Raw genomic sequence first — 25,634 nt, 5'->3', positions numbered from 1 at the left:
AACATGCAGGGAGCACCATCAGGCGTTCTAGGAGCATAAATTACACATCTATTTACATTCCTACCTATCACACTTTCGAAGGTGAGCGCAAGGACAGTGGAATTACCCACAAAATTACCCCATTTTGGAAAGAAAACTCCCCAACATATATTATATGAGGCATGGGCTGCAGATAGGTACTCGGATAGTCTAATGGGCTGGAAACAGGTACTCAGGGACTCTGATGGGCTGCAGGAGGGAGGGAGTGTTCCTGCTGGCGTCATTTTGCAATGCGCCGGTAGGGAAGTGGTTAAAATCCATACCAGACCCAAAGGGTCCCCCACGCCGTTTTTTCCCCAATTGTTTAAATTTACATACAGGTGCAGAAAAATTGGGCCTTTGGTGTTGGTGCCTTGACACTTTAACCCCTCACAGTTACTCTTGCTGGGTGCAGGAACGGGCCCTGCTGTTAAAAATTAGAAAAACAAAATTGAAATTACATGCACCTGTCAAACAGGTGCAGAAAAATTGGGCCTCTTCTGCATGTTGTGGTTCAATAACATGACCAGCACCGGGAAAAATAGGAGACGCGTGCCTGCAGAGGATGCACCCTGTCCGCGACCACCACTTTTTACTGTAGTCACAGAGAATGCTTGGCCTCTTTTAGTGGCCTGTGAGCGTCTGCCTCTCCTTGTTGGCCTTTCAGACATGATGAGGATTTTTTTGTGGGATTTTATAACTTTTTATTATAGAGTGTGGGATGGAAATATGGTGCTTGGGTTCAATACTTTTGTGCTTGGTGCACTATAAAATATTTTATTATTGTTTTTTATTTTTTGGGGGGAATTTTTATAAAACTTTTTATTATACAGTGTGGGATGGAAATATGGTGCTTGGGTGAAATACTTTGTGCTTTGTGCAACATAAACCGTTTTATTATAGTTTTTTTTTTAAATAAAGAAAATAACGGTGCAGCAATTGTGCAGAATTTTTTTTTACTGCTGCTGCTGCTGCAAAAAAAGTAAACTAAACTAAATGTAAAAAAAAAATAAGAAAGGCCAAAAAAAAACAAACAAACAGTGGTGATGCAGAAGGAAGACCACCTGTGACTCAGAAGAAGGAAGAGCAATTATGGAGAAATTAAAAAAAAAAATTCAAAGAGCCCAAAAAAAAAAAGAAAGAAAGAAAGAAAGAAAACCACTGCTGATGTAGAAAGAGTAACATCTGTGACTCAGAAGGGGGACAGCAATTATGCCCTAAATATTCTTATGCCGAGTGCACACGACCGGTCTTTCCGTCGGAATGAACTCTGACGGTTTCGGTTCCGCTGAAACGGACTTGCCTACACATGATCACAAAATCTGATCGTTTAGAACGCGATGACGTACGACGGGACTAGAAAAAGGAAGTTCAGTAGCCAATAGCTGCCCTTTTTGGTCCGTCGGAATAGCAATACAAATGAGCGGTTTTCCCGATATCCGTCGGAAAGATTTGAAACATGTTCTATTTCTAGGTCCGTCAGAATGTCCAATGGAATGATTCCGTCTGACCTTTTCTGCCGGAAAGTTCGGTCGTGTGTATGCGGCATTAGTGCTGCTGCACCAACGAAAAAAAAAAGTATACCACTGCTGTGCTGACGCAGAGGGAAAAACACCTGCGACACAGAAGGGGGAGTTCTAATAATGCAGCAACAGAAAAAAAAATGGGATCAGTGGTGACACAGAAGTGTTGTACACACACCAACACTTCAGTAGCACCACAACACTTTGTTATTCACACTACACTCTATTATATACATTGCACTACACTGTGTTATTCACACTGCACTACACTGTATTATATACTCTGCCCTGTATTATATACTCTGCACTGCACTATATACTCTGCACTGCACTATATACTCTGCTCTGCACTGTATTATATACTCTGCATAGAATTATGAATACCTCTAAATGGGATTTTTAAGGCAATTGTAGAAAAATAGAAATTATATATGTATCAAAAATTAGAAATGTATTAATGCTAAATTATTTACATGATAAAAAGATTCCCAAAAGGGAGCCCAGACAAAAAAACAACATGTACATGTATCATAATACAAATATATCACAAGTGGTATCGCCCCACTACACATAAAGATACCATCCATACAATTTACAGATGATGATGAGTAGTGGGAATAGCCAACGCGTTTCTAAATATGTATGAAATTATAATCTTCTTCAGGGACTGATACCACTTCTGAAAATACAGTGTAGAGTATAAATACATATTGGAATCCAAATAAATGAATATAATATGAAACATAAGAAACATTTTCAAATATTATTATTATTATTATCCATGATTTATATAGCGCCAACAGTTTACGCAGCGCTTTACAATGTAGAGGGGGGACAGCACAATTACAGTACAGTTCAATACAGAAGGGACAGGAGGGTCCTGCTCATAGAGCTTACATTCTAAAGGGAGGGGGTGGTGGTACAAAAGGTAATAGATGCGGGGAATTATCTGATGGGGTTGTTAGGTGGGTGTGGGATAGGCTTTCCTGAATAAGTGAGTTTTCAGGGATCTCCTAAAGGTGGCATGATCAGATATACCGGGGCAGGGAATTCCAGAGGATGGTAGAGGCTCTGGAGAAGTCCTGAAGACAAGCATTAGAGGAGGTAACAAGGGAGCTAGAGAACAGGAGGTCCTGGGAGGAGCGGAGGAGACGACTTTGGCAATATCTCCAGATGAGGTTGGTGATGTAGCTGGGGGCGATGTTGTGGATGGCCTTGTATGTTGTGGTTAACATTTTGACTTTTATATGGTGGGGTAAGGGAAGCCAGTGAAAGGATTGGCAGAGAGGAGTAGCAGTCACGGATCAGTTAGTGAGGTGTATTAGTCTAGCAGCAGCATTCATAATAGACTGAAGGGGGAATAGCCTGCGTAAGGATAGGCCATTAAGGAGAAAGTTGCAGTAGTCAAGGCGGGAAATAATCAAGGAGTGAATAAGTTGCTTTGTGGTGTCTTTAGTCAGGAAGGGTCGAATTCTGGAGATGTTGCAGAGGTTAAGGTGGCAGGATTTAGCCAGTGATTGGATGTGGGGGCTGCAGGAGAGGTCAGAGTAAAGGATTACACCCAGCACCCTGGCATGTGTGGAGGGACCAATGGTTGTGCTGTTGATCTTAATGATAAAGTCATGGGGGGGCGGGGGGGACCGGGAAGGAGGAAATATTACATGCTTAGTTTTAGAAAGATTGAGTTTTATAAAGTGGTGTGACATCCATACTGAGATGTCATTCAGTAAGTCTGAGATCTGTGAGGAGATTGAGGGGGTGGGTTGAGGAGTTGGATCTGGGTGTCATCGGCGTAGAGGTGGTATTGGAAGCCATGGGAGGTTATCAACTGGCCCAGGGAAGAGGTATGGAGCGAGAGTAGGAGGGGCCCAAGGACGGAACCTTGGGGTACCCCAACAGAGAGAGGAAGAGGAGTAGAGGAGATGGAGTTGTAAGTGACACTGAAAGTGCGCTGAGATAGGTAGGAGAACCAGGATAAAGCAGAATCACAGAGGCCAAGGGAGTGTAGTTTGCTAAGGAGGAGCAGGTGGTCAACTGTGTCGAAGGCAGCAGAGAGGTCTAAGAGTATGAGTATGGAGTAATGGCCATTGGTTTTAGCAGTTAGTAGGTCATTGGTGAGTTTTAGTAGGGAAGTTTCAGTAGAATGTTGTGGATGGAAGCCGGACTGTAGGGGGTCAAGAAGGTTGTTGTCCATGAGGTAGCGACTCATTCGGTCATGGACAAGACGTTTGATGAGCTTGGAGGCAAATGGGAGCAGGGAGATGGGTCTTAAGTTATTCGAACAGGTGGGGTCTAGTGAAGGTTTTTTAAGTAGGGGGTAACCAGTGCATGTTTGAGCAGAGAAGCAAAGGTGCCGGAGGAGAGGGAGAGGTTGAAGATGTGGGTGAGGGAGTTTAGGATAGAGTGGGAAGGTGGTCGCAGTAATTGTGAGGGGACAGGGTCCAGGGGACAGGTGGTGAGGTGGGCCATGGAGAGGAGTTTATCAACTTCATCGGTGGTAACTGGGCAGAAGGAGGAGAGTATTGAGTGTGGTGTTGGACCTGATGTGTTGGGTAGGGGAGGAAGTTGAATGCAGGATATCTCCTTGCGAATGGTGTCGATTTTGCTTTTGAAATGGTTGGCAATCTGTTGAGCGGTAAGAAAGTTGGTGGGTGGGGGCAGTAGGGGGTGAAGCAAGGAATTAAGGGTAGAAAAGAGTTGACAAGGTTTGGATGAGAGGGTTTTGATGAGAGTGTTGTAGTAGGTTTGTTTAGCAGTGTGGAGGCAGGAGCTGTATTTGAGAATGACAGATTTGTAGAGAGTAAAATCTTGCAGGGGCTTAGATTTACGCCATGCTCGCTCAAGAGCACAGCTGCGTGTCTTGAGACTTCTGGTGTCGTCTGCCAGGGTTGTGGCAGATGGGGCCTGGTTCTGCGTGTAGAAAGAGGAGCAAGTGCGTCTAGGGAGGATGACAGCGTGTTTTTGTAGATGGAAATGGTTAGGTCTGGGCAGGACAGGGGTGCGATTTTTTCGTAAAGGCCATCAGTAGCAGAATGAAGAAGGGAAGGGTTGAGGTTGCGAAGGTTTCTGTGGGTAGTGGTTTGTGGATTGGCAGCATGGGAGGTAGGAGACAAGGTGAAACAGATAAGGTTGTGATCAGAGAGAGGAAAGGGGGTGTTAGAAAGGTTGCAGGGAGTGCAGCGATGGGAGAATACGAGGTCGAGAGTATTGCTGGAGTGAGTGGTGGTTTGTGTCCATTGTGTTAGGTTAAAAGAGGAGGTTAGGTTGAGCAGTTGAGTGGTTGCAGTATTAACATTGATTATTATTATTATTATGATTATTGAAATATCAAACTTACTCATCAAATATATTGATGGAGAGAGCATTCCCTCAACGCTGATGACCATCTTAGTCTGCAGAGACTACGCCTTTCATCACATGTGGGGGCCACTGGATGAATCCCAAAAGGGCACCAGAAACATGAAAACAGGGGGGAGACCCAAAGTTTCCAACTGGAAAAACTGGGATAAAAAAAAAAAGTTAAAAAGTTTGTAAAAATACACTCCATTCAAAATATGTATATGTATATGTATATGTGTGTGTGTGTGTGTGTGTGTGTGTGTATATATATATGTATATATGTATATACCTCCCAGGGATTCCCCTAGACCACAAGGAAAAAAGCGGAAACCCTCAACAGAGGGGCACCTAATCCACAAATATATATTGTGTATTATATACTCTGCACTGCACTGTATACTCTGCACTGCACTATATACTCTGCACTGCACTGTATTATATACTCTGCACTGCACTGTATTATATACTCTGCACTGCACTGTATTATATACTCTGCGCTGCACTATATACTCTACACTGCACTATATACACTACACTGACTGCACTGTATTATATTTTCTTCACTGACTGCACTGTATTATATACACTACACTGACTGCACGCTGAATCCACTAACTAACCTGCCTAATCTATCTCCACTATAACACACTACATACGGCCGCCATTGATAGCAGCCTTATATGTGGGGCGTGGACTTAGCCTCTGAGCCATGATTGGCTAAAGGCACCCTGCCTTTGGACAGTCATGGCTCTCACAGCACATTGCGCTGTGATTGACCAAAGCATACAGGTCAAGTGCATGCTTTGGCCAATCAGCAGCCGTCAATGAGCTATGATCTCTCAGTGCATTATTGGGCGCTCCGCGGTGGGCGAACATCCCGGAGCGCCCCATATATTAGCTTGTTCAACTCGAACATCGGGCCTATCTCTACTTCACATCAATGAGCTGCGACTACGGTGAGTTTTGAAAAGTTCTGCATGCTGCATATTTGGTGCAGTTTCAAAAGCGCACTGAAAACACACCTCCCATTGAAATCAATGGGATACGCATCAAAAAGTTCAGTGCAGTTGCATGTTCATATTTCACATGTTCATATTTCACTGGTGCATGCTGGGAGTGAAGCAACCAGAAAACACATTAGAAACGTATCAAAAATACGATTTGCATTTTCCAAAACGCATACCGCATTTGCTGAGCACCAGTGTGAAAGGGGCCTTAAACTTCAACTTCTGGCAGAATTACCCAACTAAAATGCTTACACACTGTGATTTCTGATACACCTATTTTGATTTTTCTAAATTGGAATTTCATGTAAATAATAAAAATGGAAGAACAGGTAGGATTTTAAATGCAGAAGAGACATCCTTTGTCTCTTCTGCATTAATGTTACCTACCTGCCTGTCTACGCCTGTACAGAAATTTGGCAATGCCGAAGCTGACTGAACTCTCATGCATGCATGGGAGTGATGTCATATTGACCCAGCCAGTGAAAGCGGCCAGTGATCTATACCTGGAAGCTGGCTGCTCAAAGATGACAGCAGCCGGTGGGGAGCTCCAGGATGTCACATCGCTAGACTCAGGGCTGCCATCAGCCCATTACAACTGTAAGGGGCCCCGGGGCCCGAGGGACCCGCACGGGCCAGAAGAAGGCAGGACAGGTGAAGGGGAGCTGTGCTGTGCATTAAAGAAACAATCTCACAGCGTGTGCTCTCTGTGGCATTGAGCTCAGACATTGAGCTCTTTACTGCCACCTCTGGCTACTATGTGCATGTGCACCCCTCGTGTACTGTGCTTCTCTGTGCCAGCAACGTGTCAGGGGTAGTAGGGGCTGTGAAGGAAAGGGAAGGGGGCTGTTTGTATACAGGTAAGGGCCAGAGCCTTGTGTGTTTACAAATTTGTGTATGTGTGGGGCTGCCATATATACTGTTGAGTGTGGGGGGCTGGGCTGGCATATATACAGGCAGTGATGGTGCGTCCATTAAGGGCACACAGGCGCCGCCCCCTTTCTCCAGCCACCCACCTCTATGTATCATGGATACATCCATGGCTGCTGTAGCCACCCCCTATTCAGGCGCCCGGCCCTTTTTCGGACGCCGGGCGCCAGAATTACAGCAGCGGGGAGGTGTTTTTGAAGCACCTGATTAGAGCCATAGGCTCTAATAGGCTTCAAAAAAGGTGAACTGCGAGCAGGGCATTGCGCTCGCAGTTCACCCAAGTGTGTTAGAACAGCGAATTGCCTCTTCGCCAATCAGGAAGGGTGGGTGTGTTTCCGTCACCTGATTGGCTAAAATTACAGGCGCTGTGATTGGATGCCTATCAGGAGAAAGAGAGGAGATGCATGGAGAACACAGCTCACCGCCGTCACCCGCTGCCCCACCGAGATAGGGTAAGTGCCGAGCAGACAGCGAGCAGGCGGGAGGGGGGGGTCACAGTGTTAACTTTTAAATGAGCACAGTGTCGGCATTTGATGGGCACAGTGGCAGCATTTGATGGGCACAGTGGCGGCATTTGATGGGCACAGTGGCAGCATTTGACGGGCACAGTGGCAGCATTTAATGGGCACAATTGCTGCAATTGATGGGCACAGTGGCTGCATTTGATGGCACAGTGGTTGCATTTGATGGCAGAGTGGCTGCAATTGATGGGCACAGTTGCTGCAATTGATGGGCACAGTGGCTGCAATTGATGGGCACAGTAGCAGCATTTGCTGGGCACAGTGGCTGCGTTTGATGGGGCACAGTGGCTGCGTTTGATGGGGCACAGTGGCTGCATTTGATGGGGCACAGAGGCTGCATTTAATGGGCACAGAGGCTGCGTTTAATGGGCACAGTGGCTGCATTTGATGGGGCACAGTGGCTGCATTTGATGGGGCACAGTGTCTGCGTTTGGGCACAGTGGCTGCATTTGATGGGGCACAGTGGCTGCATTTGATGGGGCACAGTGGCTGCGTTTGATGACACAGTGGCTGCAATTGATGGGCACAGTGAGGCTGAAACTGATGTTTTACTTTCTGAATTTGTCAGTTTGTTTGCGCCCCCCTGAAAAATTTTGAGCACCAGCCGCCACTGTATACAGGTGTGTGAGGGGGGCTGACATATACATACAGGTGTGAGGGGGGCTGACATATACATACAGGTGTGAAGGGGTTGACATATATATATATCGAAAAAATGGAGGAGACACTAGAGAGAAGGAAAGAAATTGCTGCTCACCCCTTAACGCATTGAAACAAAAAAGAGAGAGAAGGTTTTCCCCACAACGGGGTTTTTTGGCAGCACAGTAATAGATGTAGTCAGTATTGTATGAAAAAATATAACAATTTTATTGAAAGCTGTACCATAAAAGTTAAAAACGATGAGCTCCAGTGGGGAGTATTTAAAAAACGAAGTGGCTGAACATACATTGGCAGACATATATTCATAACAATGTTTCTATCATGAACATAAGACCTGACGCGTTTCAACCCTTATAGTTGGGGTCTTCTTCAGAGGCTCGGTCTGCTAAAGAGAACATATAGATAGCATTGGTATATACATACATAACTCTCCATTGTATAACAGTAACTACATTCATCATGTAATGCACCAATACAGTATAGTTACCAAATAATGTATGTCCAACAGGAAAAAGAAACTTCCCACATGGAGATCCCTTAAAAAGATATGTTGTCTTTCCCTCTTTCCCCGAGGGAGAATTTCGGATGCCTCCACCGCCACCTTAACCCAGACCGGGGTAGTGGGAGGCAAAGTGACTTGCGAGAGGCCACACACTTAGGCACCACCCGCCAAAGCAAACAGCCGGCCGAAGAGCGCAACAGCCACCTACGATGAGAAATTTATGAGACAGACTAAGTAAACACCCAAGGAATAATAATCAGATTTTTTGTGGACAGAAACAGCCACCAAGGGACCGGAGTCACCCATATGTATATATATATATCTATATATCTATAGTACATTTGGTTCAAGCCAAACCAAAGGGAGTTTCCAACCATGTTTATATGGTATATCTTTGGAGGCTAATAGAATAAATAGTATATAACTATGAAGATATTGGCAAAATACTGTTTTCATGTGCAGGTGAAAAGTGGGTGGGGAAGTGAGGGGTGTGGAAATGAGTGAGAGCTGTGAAATGGGGTAGAAGCATGAGATCATCATGTGAAAAGAAAAAGTGAGGTGTATAGGGGGGGGGGTGTGCAGTGAAGTGTGAGCGAGGAGGTGATAGGGGGGGGGGGGAAAGAAACAATTGTGATGAGGTAAGTACATAATTATTACCTCAATAAGTGCTAACCGTTGTATGTAACTGCATCAAAATGCCCCATGAAGACTAGACTGTCACCTGTTTGCCAACCCGGGATTGGTCACAGGTCATGTGGGACTCAACAGGTTAGTATCCAACCCTGAGTCCACTGGTCTAGAAACAAAACAAAAAGAAAGAATATGTATTTTTGTATCTATGAAAAAGTGCAAACACACTATAGTCTTAAGTAATCAGAAAATAATGAATAATTAGCAGATAGCAGGGTCAGAAGGCCCTGATTACATGGGGTAAAAAAATGCTGCAGAAACATAAGGCTGGAAGGGTGTACTTACTCAGTGGTGGCCACAGATAGTGGCAAGGAGTGATAGCAGGCAACAGAGAGTGTGTATGATCCTCCAAGCGGGAAAAGATTGTGAGTATATTGCCAATACCATTTATATATCCTTAATTGGTTAGGGGTGTGCATATCCTGTCCCACCCCATCCCAGGTGTGCACAATCAGCCAGCAGTTGCATGGAGGGCAGCATGGCCGCCATTCAGGCAGCCGTGTGTGGCCTCCCCGGCGTCCAGGAAGAGCGTCAGCCCCGAAATCTCGTCATTCTCGCCGAAACCTCGCGATACCCATGACGTCACGTCGCACGCGCGGGGCCCCGCGCATGCGCAGTGGCGAAGAGTGTCCGAGAATGTTCAGGGACGCCGCCGGCAAGGAGGGATAGATCCCCAGTGCGGCGCTCGGTGGCCACCCGAGCGCCAAGTGGGGAATAAAGGGGGGGGAGGAGCCGTCTAATCGTGTCGGCCTGTTTCCCCCCCCCCCCTTGCCGGGAAGGCACATCACCAACCACCCCCGCCCCAGGAGCGACGGCAGAGAAAGCACCAGCGCCCCCCCAGGTTGGAGGGAAACAAACACAAATTCAATACAAGGAGAACATTATATTTTAAACTCATCATTATTGGGTTCATATTATTATTACACATTACATACATGTAGGAAGAGCGTCAGTGAAAAAAGGAAAAATTCAATCATATGCATTGGTAACCTCATAACATCAAATTGGAAGGTAAAAAATCAATGAGTCAGGTGGAGTTGAGGTGGTGGTGGAGGCATCCGAAATTCTCCCTCGGGGAAAGAGGGAAAGACAACATATCTTTTTAAGGGATCTCCATGTGGGAAGTTTCTTTTTCCTGTTGGACATACATTATTTGGTAACTATACTGTATTGGTGCATTACATGATGAATGTAGTTACTGTTATACAATGGAGAGTTATGTATGTATATACCAATGCTATCTATATGTTCTCTTTAGCAGACCGAGCCTCTGAAGAAGACCCCAACTATAAGGGTTGAAACGCGTCAGGTCTTATGTTCATGATAGAAACATTGTTATGAATATATGTCTGCCAATGTATGTTCAGCCACTTAGTTTTTTAAACACTCCCCACTGGAGCTCATCGTTTTTAACTTTTATGGTACAGCTTTCAATAAAATTGTTATATTTTTTCATACAATACTGACTACATCTATTACTGTGCTGCCAAAAAACCCCATTGTGGGGAAAACCTTCTCTCTCTTTTTTGTGACATATATATATATATATATATATATATATATATATATATATATATATATATATATATATATATATATATATATATATATATATATATATATATATACACAGGTGTGGGGGGGGCTGACATATATACAGGTGTGAGGGGGGACTGACATATATACAGGTGTGAGGGGGCTGACATACTTTGTATACAGGTGTGAGGAGGGCTGACATATATACAGGTGTGAGGGGGGCTGACATATATACAGGTGTGTGTGGGGTTAGCATATATACAGGTGTGAGGGGGCACTGACATATATACAGGTGTGAGGGGGCTGACATACGGTATACACAGATGTGAGGGGGGCTAACATATATACAGGTGTGTGTGGGGCTAGCATATATACAGGTGTGTGGGGGGGGGGCTGACATATATACAGGTGTGTGTGTGTGTGGGGGGGGTGCTAGCATATACAGTATACAGGTGTGTAGGGGGGCTGACATATATACAGGTGTGTGGTGGGGCTGACATATATGCAGGTGTGAGGGGGGCTGACATATATACAGGATTGATGGGGGCTGAGTGTGTACAGGTGAGGTGGCTGGTGTGCGGATTCGGTAGGATGGCCCGTGGGCAAGCCCTGGGGAATGATGGTGGTCAAGCTCGGGGGGGGAGGCCTAAAGCTGTGTTAGGGGGCCCAAAAATTTCTGATGGCTGAACGAAATTCGAAAATCCAAAAATCTGAAAATCAGAAAGAACGAAAATCCGAAAGAACAAAAAACATTCGGATAATATCTATTATAACTGAGTTGAGGTGAAGCAAGCACTGAATCCAATCGTCTGCTAGTGAAATGTCTGTCAGTCTAAAAATCAATTTCCGAATGGTGTCCCATAAGGGGGCATGTCCAAAATAAGTGTAATAGTGAATCATCAGGCTGTTGACAACACCAACAAGTGGAGGGAACTGAGGGGTAAATCTTATGTAAGAACGAGGGCACTCTATACCATAGGGTCAGGACCTTAAGCTTCATCTCCTGGAACCTACTCGCAATTGAGGAGCAGTGTGCAAAATACAAAATACGCTTTCTTTGTTCCTTTGGGAAGACCGTTCTCAATTCCGCAGATAGGGAGGTATAAAGCCTTCCTGGGGCTCAATCAGCATTACGTACATTAATGACAGAAGGTGACAGAGAGGTGCGGGATCTAGGCAGAGCCTCTCAAAAGCAGACAAGGAATGACTAGAGGAAGGCACATATTGCAAGGAGGTGAGAAAGTGTCTAATCTGTGTTGCTCGTCACCTGTCCAGAAGGGGCGACAGCATTGCTTGAATTTCCTCAATAGTGCACCACTGACCCTCAAGAAGACAGTCTTGGAGTCCAAACCGGTTGGTCAAGATAAATTCCTTAAACCCCCTCCCTGACAGACTGGAAGGAAACTCTTGAGCACCAATAACAGGTGACAAAGGTGAGGGGTGGGAGGAATCATCGTGACACAGCCCATCTTAGCTATTACCAACAAAGTAGTCCCTATCAAAGGGTGGGATTTCAGGGGCGCCGGCAGGTTAGAAGTGGAAAGGGTGACATGACCTGTTCCCCCCCCACCCACTCCATCACCAAAATATGCTTGGTCCAGTCCAGAGCTCTGATTAAATGGACCGCATAGTAATATTTAAATGGGTCAGGGAACCCTTTACCACCCCAGTCCTTTGATAAGGTCAAGATATGATGGGGCAGTCTTTTTGATTTGTAACCACAGAGGAAGTTCAAAAACTCCCCACAGACTGACCACAGAAAGTGAAGTGGGACAGCTATTGGTAATGTTTGAAAGAGATACAATGGTTTTAGCAAACCGGTCATCTTTAAGATACTGTTCCTACCAAGCCAGGAGAAAGAATGCTGGTGCCAGCGCTTGAGATCTAGTCGAAGAGAGGCAAGCCAGGGGAAAAACATGTCCCTAAAGACCTCAGACAGTGAGGGGGTGAGGTAAACGCCCAGATATTTGATTTTGTTGCGAGCCCAAGAGAAGGGAAAGTTCTGTTGTATGATACGTAGAGTCTCCTTGAGTAAGTTTATGTTCAAAGCTTCAGATTTGTGTACATTAATTTTATAATTAGTAAGAACGGAGTATGTGCTAAGGGCCTTCAGTAAATTGGGCATAGAAGTCTCAGGCTTGTTGTAAAGAACAAAAAATCGTTGGCGTACGACTTTGTGATGTGTGTTACCTGCACTGATGCCTTTTATATTTGGGTCATCCCTAATATGGGCCAGCAAGGGTTCCAGTACCAATAAAAATATCAAGGGCGATAACGGACAGCCCTGTCTTTTCCCATTGCTCAGGGAGTAGGGAGATGACATTTCTTCATTGGCCCCAATCGCCGCTGAGGGATGGGAATAAATTGCCTCGATCCATTGACACCTATGGGGACCCAAGCCAATGCGCTGACCCGGTCAAAGGCCTTTTCCACTGAAATCAGCAACATTGGAGTTTTCCTGGACCAAGCGAAATGGATAAGATTCAAGGCCCTACTCATGTCATCTCTGGCTTCTCTGGTTGGGACGAACCCTACTTGGTCATAATAGACTAACCTGGGAACAAAAGAGATCAGACGGCTGGCTAGGATATTTTTTTTTTGTTACACTTTAATTGCTGTTACAATGATGATCACTGTAACAACAATGTTTTGAACTGATATGTGATTGGCTACAACTAATCACATGGTACAAGGTGCTGTGAATGGCCCAGGTACCATGTGATAGCTGTGGGCCAATCACTGCATCACTGTATAGGAAGCACAGCTGTTATGAAATACCTTCATTCATAACATCTTTGTTAACATTGATCCCCGGGCCACTCAAAGGGCTGGGTACAGGGAGTGGCAATCTGCTGTGTTCGGGAAACGTAGCAATCACAGAAGAGGTGCGTTGCGTGCCCCAGGCAGCATGACATACATGTATGTCAAGTGATTAATCCTTAATGAAGTTTCTTTCTCAAGCGATTAAACCAAGTGATGAAACCAACTTCTATACAAATGTTCCAGTGAGTACCACCACTACTCATATGGGCAATCTCTCGTCTATAAGAAATTACCTTTCAAGAACAAGGTCTTGAAGGCATATCCCTTTTCAAGCTGGGATAAAGGCAATCAATCCTCCTTTGGTAGTGAAGGTGTCAAGACTTCCAGAATCAAACCTCATATGTGGACTCTGGGAAAAAGAAAGGATATAACATAGTGTGCACTGTAATCAAAAATATTTATTAACCAGTTAAAATTTCAGTTACATATATAAAAATCACTTCTCTCTTTCAAATGCACTCACTTCCAAATTTTACAAGCAGGAACTGCACACTGAGCTCAGGGTCTGGATCTAAATCTGCAACCTCTGCAGTGTCTGGCTGTAACTCGTTTCTCTGCCACCTAATATGCTGGACATCGCCCTGTGTGATGCCTTGGAAAATATTGCCTTGTACTGTATATTGTTTCTGATGAACCGTGAACTCTTTACTCCTCCCATGTGTCAGGAACCAGATATCCAGAGCGGGTAGTCGGAACAAGCCAGTGAAACAGGAATCCAGAGATCAGCATAGTAGAGGCAGTAAACAGGCTCAGGAACCAGAAAGGAAGTCAGCCAGGCAAAAGTCTTTAACAGGAAAACACAGCAGAGAGTGTCCAGATATGTTGACTAGGCAAAGTCACAGGAGATCTTGATCCAGGCATTTTAAAAAGCCAGCAGGGCTAGCTGACGAGCAGGAAATGAAGACCAGGTGAGTCACTGTGGAATGAAGAGTACTGGCAATTAACAGAGCACAGAACTCTTCGAAGGAAGGGCTAAGCCCAGCCCTGACAGTTCCCCCTGCTCAACGACCCCTTCCCCTCGGAGGACCACTGGGTTTGAGGGGAAAACATCTATGGAAAGCACAGAGGAGGACAGGAGCATGTACGTCCGAGGATGAGACCCAAGAGCGTTCCTCCGGACCGTACCCTTTCCAATGAACCAGGTACTGTATGCACCCATGGCACCTATGGGAATCAATGATAGATTGTATTTCATACTCCTCATGGTTCTCAACCTGAACTGGATGAGGACGTGGTACTAAGGTGGTGAAGCGGTTGCATACCAAAGGTTTAAATAAGGAGACAAGAAATACATTAGAAATACGCTTATTAGGAGGAAGGTCTAAAGCATAAGCCACTGGGTTGATCCTATGGAGAATACGGAAAGGCCCAATAAACTGTAGTGCCAGTTTCAGTGAGGAAACACGGAGTTGGAGGTTGCGAGATGACAGCCAGACCCTGTCCCCAACTTGGTAGCAAGGTGCTGGTCGGCGTCTGAGGTCAGTATGGCGTCTGTACCTATCATTGGCACGTTGCATGGACTCTTGGACCTGTACCCAAGTGGAACGAAGACCATGGAGATGCTCCCCCAACGCAGGAATACTCGCAGGAACAAATGAGTCAAACAACATGGATGGTTGGAAGCCATAATTCTCTATGAATGGAGACAATCAGGAAGCGGTATTGACGGCACTATTGTGAGCAAACTCCGCCCAAGGTAAGAGGTCTGACCAGTTGTTATGGTGGTCATAAATGTAGCAACGTAAAAACTTCTCCAAGGACTGGTTGGTTTGCTCTGCGGCCCCATTGGACTGCGGGTAATACGCAGAGGACTGTGAAACTGTGCACAAAAGGCTCGCCAAAACCTGGACACAAACTGGCTACCCCTGTCCGAGATGATAACCTTTGGTAGCTCATGTAAGTGAAAGATCTCCCGAGCAAAAATGGAAGCCAGTTCTTTGGAATTTCTTGAGTGAAATACAATGAAACATTTTCAAGAACCGATCAACCACCATAAGGATAACTGTGTTGCCCTGAGATTTGGGTAACTCCACAATAAAATCCATAGACAAGTGAGTCCAAGGCCCCTCTCCATTGAGTATGGGTTGTAGGAGGCCCACTGGAAGGTGTTGTGGTGTCTTACTCTGAGTGCACATGGAACAAGCAGCTATGAAGGCGGCTACATCGGCGCGAAGACTGGGCCACCAGAATTGTTGGGAAATAGCCAAAAATTAGTTGATTCTTCCCTGGGTGCCATGCAGCTTTGGGAGAATGGTAAGTCTGGAGCACACTGTGGAGTAACTAATTACATAAAAAACAATAATGTAAAATCTGAATATTCATGCATATGTGAACAGTGTAAAAGAACACAATAAAAAGACTTGATGACACAATGGACTCAAACAATTGTAGCAAAGTGAATATGTATAGTCCCAAAAAACACAGTTCATAGTGGTCTAAAAAAAACAAAAATTTTTTTTTTCTGTGTACACAATCTTGCAACATTAGTAGGAAATCCTTCACCAACAACACCATAAACGACACCCGACGTGTGCTGAATAATGGATCTGCTTACCAGATAGAGTTGACCTCTTTACTTAAAAAGAAAGTCAAATAACGCTTTGGCAGGATGATGCCTGCTCACATATGTGGACTGGAGATGTAAAAGAAACGTTCTCCCCAGCGTTTAAGCATGGGATATATGGAAAACACAATAAAGATCCATAGCGTAATTCTATTTATTAAAAGAGTAAAACATACAAAAAAGCCAAAAGGCTGCTTACATTTATAAGTGCCTAAGCCGGCACTGAGGCTGCTAGCTTGTCTCTGCTGGAAATGTTTATGGACGCCTGGCCTCCACCTCCGTGGTCGGCGTGCGTTCCACCAGCCGAATGAGACAGCCAAAGGGACCGGATGTGACTTGGGATAATGTGACCAGGTGTTGCTCTGACGTACGTTTCATAATAACTTCTTCAGGAAGCGTGCCTGGTCACTAGGGGAACGGGATACTTATAATCAACTGTCAAATAGGAGGTGTACTAATTTTTAGAAGGGAAATTGTAATGCGCAGCCGCGGTGCCGGTTTACAGTGCTTTGCAGCCTGTAGCCGAACAACACACAAACCTAGTACCACTATTGGCAATGCGATAATAACCATATCAATGAAACGGAAGTTATGCAGATAGAAAAATATATAAAAAGTAGTAAGATAATAGAAATAAAAAAAAAATACATATAAAAATGTATATATACGTCTATAAAGGTACAGCATACCTAGGAGAAAAATTTTGAATGCTACATCGAAAAAAAACCCCATAAGGTAAGGAAAAGAAAGAAAAAAGGAAGGTGGTACACACATAGTAGTAAATTAGTGAATTAATCGTTGGCCAAAAAACAATTCAAATCTAATTCTATGTTCATACCCAAAGGATGCATAGTACACAATTTATACAGCCAATGGGTTTCATTTTGTGAGATTGCTCTCTCTTCGTGTGTGTACCCCTCCAATGTTTGGATATTTTGTCGATGCCATAAAAAGTTAAAAGGGTCGGGTCACTATTATGGAAGAGTTTGAAATGTCTTGAGACGCTATGATTTAAAAAGCCTTTTTTTTTTATATTAGCAAGGTGCTCATTGATTCTAACCCTTAACTGGCGTGTAGTTCTACCCACATACTGTAGAGAACATGGACACTCCAAGACATAAGTCACATGGTCCGAAAAACACGTAATCAGAGGTTTAATTTTAAATTCTTGTTTAGTAACTAGTGATTGGAAATTAGAGATTTTGTTGCTTGTGCCTGTTTTTTTTAGTTGTTTTACAGGCTTTGCATCTAGTGCAATAATGGAAACCTGAACCATCTAAAAAGGTAGATGGTTTTTTTGGGGGGTCTGGGACATTTCGGGCAATGAGATTCCTTAATCCTGATGCTTTTCTATATATGAATTTAGGCTTTGGGGGTATGGTAGATTGTAGATTCTTATCTTTGAGCAAGATGGGCCAGAATTTTTTTTCCCAAATAACATTTTATTATTATTATTATTATTATTATTATTATTATTCGTGTTTGCGATACAGTATAAAGGAACGTAGAAAATCACAAGTGTAAATTGTCATATACATCTTTGTTGTCAAATCTTTACTCAAAAAATACTGAGGTTATGCTAAGTGCCAATAGTAGTTTAACATCTAACTTTTAGCAATTCTTTTGGCAGGTATGCAACGCTGATTCATTTATTAAACTGTAATTTATTGTCTGAGACTGTAAGAGTCACAAGAGTGTGTAGTATTAGGAGATAGAGGGGGGTAAGAAGAAGGAAAGGGGGTAAAGAAGGTAAAGAAGTCATCTGGATGAGGTTATTACCTGGTCATGGTGGGTCCTCCTGGAGATGCCATAGCTCCCAGACCCTGTTATGTGCCTCCAGTCTGTCCTGTATTCTAGCCGTCATTTTCTCTATCAGTTCAACATCTTTAATTTTAGAGTAAAGAAGTCATCTGGATGAGGTTATTACCTGGTCATGGTGGGTCCTCCTGGAGATGCCATAGCTCCCAGACCCTGTTATGTGCCTCCAGTCTGTCCTGTATTCTAGCCGTCATTTTCTCTATCAGTTCAACATCTTTAATTTTAGAGTAAAGATCCTCAGCAGAAGGAGGAGTGCGGTGTTTCCAGTGCAGGGCTATGAGGCAGCGTGCTGCTGTGAGTATGTGATGCACTAATTTCTTATATGGTGTAGGGAGCTTTAGTGGTGATAAGCCTAACAGAAAGAATTTTGGGGTCGCTTGGACTTGTGTTTCCAAAAGGTGGGTTAGTAGGTTTTGGACCATGGTCCAGTATGGGGTGAGTAATGGGCAACTCCAATAAATGTGTAGAAAGGTGCCTTTCGCTCCCTGGCATTGCCAGCACCTATCTGAGCTGGTAGGGAAAATAGCGTGGAGCACATCTGGGGTCATGTACCAGAATAGGAGGATTTTATAGGAATTTTATTTATATAGTGTGCACATTGAACTCTTTGCTGCTTGGGACCATATCACCTGCCATTGTGTTATGGGAATTTCTTCATTGAGGATTTTCTCCCATTTAATCATATAGGAATGTTTGCCTTGCTCTTCTAGGGAAACAGCATTTAGAATCTTATAGATACCTGATATGAGACCTTTCTGAGCATTACCTGCTAGGATTATAGTTTCAAATGGGATGGGGGAGAAAATTGCAGGTTAGGAGCTATAGTGAGTGCATAGTGTCGGATTTGCAAATACCCGTAGAATACCTGTCTCGGTAGGTCATATTTGGTCTGTAGGTCAGAAAATGATAATAGTTTACATGTTCTCCACTAGGTCCACTAGGTTCCCAAAATGAAATAAATTTCGGGAAGACCAGGGGTGTGACATCCGATATGTGAGGCTATCTGGCACCTTGGGATTACAGACAAAAGAGGTCAGTAGTGATTTTTCTGAGGACAACCCGTGAGATTGAGCCAGTGTACGCCATATCCGCCGTAGCTGGGACATGGAACTCAACAGACGATCGGGGGCTACTACCGCATTCGCACTCCACAGTAGATTATTCGGGTGTATTGGGGCTAGCCATATTTTTTCAATTTCTGTCCACTTATTGTATGATTTATGGGTGAACCATGAGGCAACTGCTCGCAATTGTGCTGCTTGATAGTATTTGATGATATTGGGAAAAGCGAGGCCCCCCTCACTATGCAACGCCATCAACACTGATCTCGGTATCCTATGCCTTTTGTAATTCCAGACAAAGTGGAATAGATTCGATTGAAGCTTTTTCAGGTGTTTGTATGGGACTGGTATGGGCAATGTTTGGAAGAGATATAGAAGTTTTGGGAGGATGGTCATCTTAATTGAAGCGATACGTCCTAGAAGGGAAATATGATGTTTCTTCCAGTGGTGTAATGAGGATCTAACTGAACAGAAAAGGGGGTGGGAGTTTTCTTGGTTCAGAGTAGTAAATTTTGAGGTAATGTAGGTCCCCAAGTACTTCAGGGCGGTCGTTTTCCAATTGTAGGGAAAGTTGTTTTTTAAAAGTATGACCTCTGCTTCGGGGATATTAATAGGCAATGCTTCTGACTTTGACACATTGATTTTGTATCCCGAGAGAGCACGGAAATGGTCTAGTTCTGCAGGTAGGATCGGGAGGGTAATATGGGGCCGGGTTAGTGTGAGAATAATGTCGTCGGAAAAGAGGGAGACTTTAAACTCCTTATCCCTAACCGATATTCCCCATATATCTGGGTTGTTCCGGATAGATGCGGCTAGGGGTTCGACGCAGAGTGCGAATAGCAGGGGTGAAAGAGGGCACCCCTGTCTGGTGCCATTTGTCACAGAAAAAGATGTGGAAAGTGCAAAGGGAGTCCTAACTTGAGAGGAGGGGTTGGAGTAGAGATGTCTGATTGCCTGCAAAAAGGGTCCCAGAAATCCCATGTGGCTCAACGTGGCGAACAGGAAAGGCCACCCCAAGCGATCAAAAGCTTTCTCGGCGTTCAGGCTAAGTAGCAATGATGCCGAGTTTTCCCTGTTCGCCACGTCCACCAAGTCTATCACCTTTCTGGTATTGTCGCCTGCTTGCCGGAGTGGGACAAAACCCACTTGGTCTTTATGGACCAGAGATGGGAGGATCATGTTCAGGCGATTTAAAAGAAGTTTAGTGAAAATTTTAAGGTCGGAATTTAGTAAGGCGATGGGTCTATAATTAGCGCAAAGGGAAAGGTCTTTGTCTGGTTTAGGAATTAGAGTGATAAAGGAGCACTGCATATCCGGGGGAATGGGGGTATCTTGAAGAAAGGCTTTAAACAGTTTGCGTATATGTGGGAGCAAAAGAGGAAGAAATGTTTTATAGTATTCATAGGGAAATCCATCTGGGCCTGGGGCTTTGTGAGACGGTAGAGATTTAATAGTCAATTCTATTTCTTCATCAGTGATCTGCGCAAATAAGTGACAACAGGTCAGATGGTTGGAGATGGGGGATTCCGCTTTGTTCCAAGTACTGTCGCATATTTTGGGATAAGTCCGGGGAGGGGGGGTTGCTGGGTATGTCTGGGTTGTTGTTGTTGTTTGTTTTTAATCTGATGTGGGGATTGCATGTGGGAATGTTCGAATAACTTGTTAGCTAGAAGGGAATGTGCCTTATTTCCCTTATCATAGAACAATTGTTTCAGTCTGGTCAGTGCCTTTTCTACGTGGCCTAGGGCGAGGTCATTGAGGGTTGTACGTAGATTGGTTATTTTTTTTAGAAGGGGTATTGTGGGGGTGATTTGGAGCTTGTGTTCGAGCACTCGAAGTTCTCGTTCCGCATTTACTTTCGCGGCTAGTGCGTCTTTCTTCAGTGCTGAGGACAGTGCCATACATTTACCCCGAAGAACTGCCTTATGGGCTTCCCAGAGCGTGGGGAGAAAGACTTCTGGGACGGTGTTCTCTATGAAGTAGTGTTTAAGGGTGAAGTTTAATTCTACCTGAGCGGGTTGGTGTTGGAGAAGGAATGTGTTAAGTCTCCAATTATAGGGCCTACGATTTGGGATGCCTAATTCCAATGTGAGTAGGATAGGGGCATGGTCCGACCAAGGGATAGGAAGTATTTGAGCTGTGCGCGTTAGCTTGAGTGTATGGTTATTAACAAAAAGGTAGTCAATACGGGAGGGTGTACGGGGGGGGCAGAATAGAATGTGTACTGCTGGGTGGAGAGCCCTCCACGCATCGAAGAGCTCATATCCTCTAGAGATTTGTCGGAAGGGTCTCGAGTCCCTAAGGACCCTAGGTGAGGATGCCTGAGGGCCCACCACACGACGATCCGCAGTAGCTGATTGAGTGAGACTGAAATCTCCCCCCACTACTAGAACCCTAGGATTTGATCTAAAAATACGGGCATATACCCTGGATAGAACGCTGTGTTGTTTAGTATTTGGTGCATATGATGCACAGAGTGTGATCTCTTGTGTTTGCCATAGTCCCTGTAATATAATAAAGTGGCCATGAGGATCGCAATGCTGGGTCACGCAAGGGAGGGAGATCCCCGCTTAATGAGTATGGCCACTCCAGCCTTTTTATGGGTACCCGATGAGATAAAGATCTGGGGATAGTATTTGGAGGCGAATGCGAATGAGCCCCCTTTATCAAAGTGGGTCTCTTGGACCATTATAATATCAGCTCCTGACTGTCTGAATTCCCTTAGCGCCAGATGTTTTTTTTTTATTGGAGTTTAGTCCGTGTACATTTAAGGATAGGATCTTGGCCATAGTGTTAGGTGGTTATGGTTGTGGGGGTATATGCTTACCTGATGGAGACGTACTAGATTCTGAGGCCAGGGGCCCAGAGCAGGCTCTCCCTGGGAGTAGACCAGGGTATTTTGTGCATATTGCTGTACATACTTGATAATGACTGGGGGGAAAGAAGAAGAAAAAGGACTGGAAAAGAGAAAAGAATGCAGTTAGTACAAGGTGATGATGAAAAGCATACAATATTATTAAACCTTGAAAGGCCAACAGGCCTAGGTTAAAACGGATTCCCACATGCCCCTCCGCCACCATCCCAATTGGGTTGGCCGGCAAGGGACACCGGGGAGCCCGTAACTGGTTAGAGAAAACAAGTGAACTATACATAGCTTTAAACTATGAACTAAGGGGGGGTTGTAGGTGATGAATTCAATGCCAACATTCTCGGAGCTCATCCGAAAAGTGCCCTTTGTAATTAACTAAAATTTGACGTAGGGGCAACTTGGGGGACTCTAAGCTAGAGTTATAATAGACAAAAATGTCCTGGGCAGGTATATTTGCTGAGCCTAAATGCTCAAGTCCTGTGATGATTTGAGGATGCAGTAAGTGCGGCTCAGCGGCTCTTGTGCTTGGCGGGCTTGCGGGACGCATCAGGGTTCCGGGGTCGATTGGTGGTGGGCACTTTCTGCCAAACTGTGGGTGGTGTTGGTGGCGTAGCCACTATATCCCAGTCTTGCAGTTGTTGGGTTTGTATTTCCAAGATGTCGAAGAAAGTGCGGAGGTCTTCCGGGTATCTCAGTGTAGCGCTGGTAGATTTCTAATCTACTGCTGATAGGTAAATTTAGTGGGTTACTTTTTAGGTGAAGTTAGATTTTCCTCTGTTCCAGCTTGGCTGAGTTGCGTGTAGTTCCACACTGCGCCAGTGGGTGTCATTGTCACCAAGGGCCAGTGTTGGAAGGGTAACGTGTTGAAGCGTATGAGTGCTCCTCTGTCCCGGAGACAACTCGGTGGAGGTGGTCCTCCTAGTTGCATTCTGGGAGAGGGTATTTGTGGGACAGACGCCATGTTTAGGGTTTTTTTTTCAGCCACCTGCTGGCCCTCCTGGCTGGCAGGTATGCGTTAGGAGTACCACCTCGTGGTCCTCCGATCCGGAGGCCCACATCGCTGCAGCGTGTGGGTGGGCCCAGAAGCCTGTCTGGGGCCTACCACAGTGGCAGAGGAATGGTCCTGGGCTGTCTATCCTGTGTGAAGAAGCTGGACAACTGAGGAGATCCTAGGGGAGGACCCGTCATGGAAGGATCATGCAGAGTGCTGGTCTGGAGAGGGGCCTGGTGACTCAGTTGGAGGACGTATCCTGAAGTAATCTTACTGCATAGTACTGCTGGGTTGGCTTAAAGGTTCAAGTGCTGTGTCTGATATTCACCGCAAACCATTACATCCTGTGGCAGAGGATCGTACGGGTTTTGCTCCAAACAAGTCTGTGGCAGAGACTTTTGTTCGTGCTACGTACTGGCTGCTAGGCGAGTGAGAGAATGCTAGGCGAGTGAGAGAAACCTATCCAGGTGGGCAAAGACTGAATCCCACAAGGGGAGTATATTCAGTTACAAGCGTTCAATTCCTAATGATGTACCAAAGAATACTAAGAAAAGGTATTTGAGCTTCCCTGCAATTTTCCTTCTACCTCTTTCCTGCTACTTCCTTTATTACCTGTTCATTAAAGCATTGGAAAAGATACTCAAGTGTCTGGTGCCTGCATTGTCCAGAGGTAAACTCAACGGGACCCTAGACCCGTTGCCGGTGAAATAGAGGTGGCGGAAGTGAAAGGAACAGCCCGTTGTAAACCAGCAGCTCCACCGAGAGTTAGTGCTACATCAGTATGGCAGACTTGCCTTGGTGTTTTGTAGTGAGGCTAAAAGGGAAGCCCCAACGGTAGGGGATGGCTTCTGCCTGCAATATGTGTAGCAGAGGTTGGAGAAGTCTGCGTTTTTGCAGGGTGATCCAGGAAAGGTCAGGATATAGTTGTATCTGAACTCCATCAAAAGTCACTTTACGTGCCAGGCGAGCTTGCCTCATAATTTCTTCTTTTAGGGGGTAGGAACTAATTCTGCAGATGATGTCCCTCGGTTTTGAGGTGGCTCCTTTGGGTCACAGAGCTCGGTGGGCCCTATCCATTTCTATGTGTTTTGTGGGAGGCTCACCAATTAGATTATTAAAGACAGTTTGTAGAGTTTATTGCAGGTCCTCGGTGCCCTCTGTTTCTGGGATGCCTCTCACGCGGATGTTGTTTCGGCGCCCCCTATTGTCCAGATCCTCTACATGTCTTTGCATGTCTCTAAGCAGTGCCCGGTGATCTGCCCCCTGAAGTTGGGTTCTATGAACGGCCAATTTGGTTCCCTGGATTTCTTCTTCAGCCATCTCCACTCTATCTGCCAGGTGTTTAAGACCTGTCTGGAGTACTTGGATTTCTGTGCGGCAGGTGGATTTCATATCCTCAGTTATTTGCCTAAAGTCCTCTTTAGTGGGCATGGCTTGCAGATATGTGTGCCATTGAGGAGGCAAGGGGGGTACCTGTGTAGGACTATATTACTGTCGGGGTGATGATGGGCCAGGTGGTGGAGTGCGTGGGCTTAAAGTGCCCGCTTCTGAAATTAGGTGTGATCCGGTTGTCGGGGGATCCCATGGGTGAGATCACATCAAGGCCTGTAGTTGTTGGGGAGGTCTCACTTTACATGCCCTTGCTGGGAGAAGGGCCGGGGTGCTGGCCTTCTGTGCATATGAGGGTGTTGAGGCTGATTGGTGCCTGGAGACACTGGGTCCCTGGATCGAGACAGTCTCTGTGCTTTGGGAGGAGGAGATGTGACAGCCATGGCCCAGGAGCCACCATGAGTCTCCTCAGGGTCTTGATGTACTCTGTTAGGGAGATATGCAGGGCCTAGCAAGGGTGGGTAATCCTGGGAGAAGTCTGATGGTGCCGGGGATGCAGGGTCTGACCCCTGTATGTAGGGATCTAAGGCCGTCCTCAGCAGTCTCGGGAATGCTGCGGAGCCCTGTGTATAGTGCTGTGTGGGGAAGGGAGGCATGGCGGACTGCAGCCCATGTGGCTGTGAGGTCTGGATGATTAGGGGGACTCACCGCTCCGGTTTGCAGGGTTGTCTCCCGGAGGACCGTGACATCCAGCAGAGGACCTGTGACGGTCTGGTGCTGGGCAGGATCAGGCTGAGGAGTCTGTGTGGAGCTCCGGTGTTTAGGCGCAGAAGCATCTGGCGCCATATTGTTCTCTCCTCCCTGAGACATGTCGGGCTGGAGGAAGAAGGAACGGAGGTCCGTGGAAGCACACGGAAGGGGTTATGATGTGCCCCTGTGCTTAGAGGAACGGGTGGTTCTTGGTTTGCCCATAAAGCTGGAGTGAATTGTCCCCAAAAGTGCCTTTTTACGCTGCGGGCTTAGAGAGCAGGGAGATCAGGCATCCAACTAGGTCGGCTTCCGGTCAAGCCCCCCGGGCCAAAATTTAAAAAAAATAGTTTTGACTTGTTTGTATTGTCTGTGGAACCCTGATACAAAAGCCACCTCCCCTTTATATTCTGTTTTTGACTTTGTGGCTAAGAGTGATTGTCTATCCATTGCTGACACCTGATTCAATATATTCTCTAGTGTCCCTAATGGGTAGCCTTGCTCGAAAAACCTACTAGTAAGTAGCTCTGCTTGTAGAAAAAAATCATCCTCATTGTTGCAATTGTGCCAAAGTCGCATATATTGCCCCTTTGGTACGGCCCCTATCCACTGGGGGTGATGGCAACTGTGTGTTGGCACAAAGCCATTTCTATCAGTCTCTTTAAAGAATGTCTTTGTGCCAATGGTATTCTGATGTTTGGTAAGTGTAA

This window comes from Aquarana catesbeiana, linkage group LG07 (genome assembly GCF_042186555.1).
Source record: "Aquarana catesbeiana isolate 2022-GZ linkage group LG07, ASM4218655v1, whole genome shotgun sequence".
Lineage (NCBI taxonomy): Eukaryota > Metazoa > Chordata > Amphibia > Anura > Ranidae > Aquarana > Aquarana catesbeiana.
The sequence above is the reverse complement of the archived record's forward strand: the minus strand, read 5'-3'. Positions refer to the sequence as shown.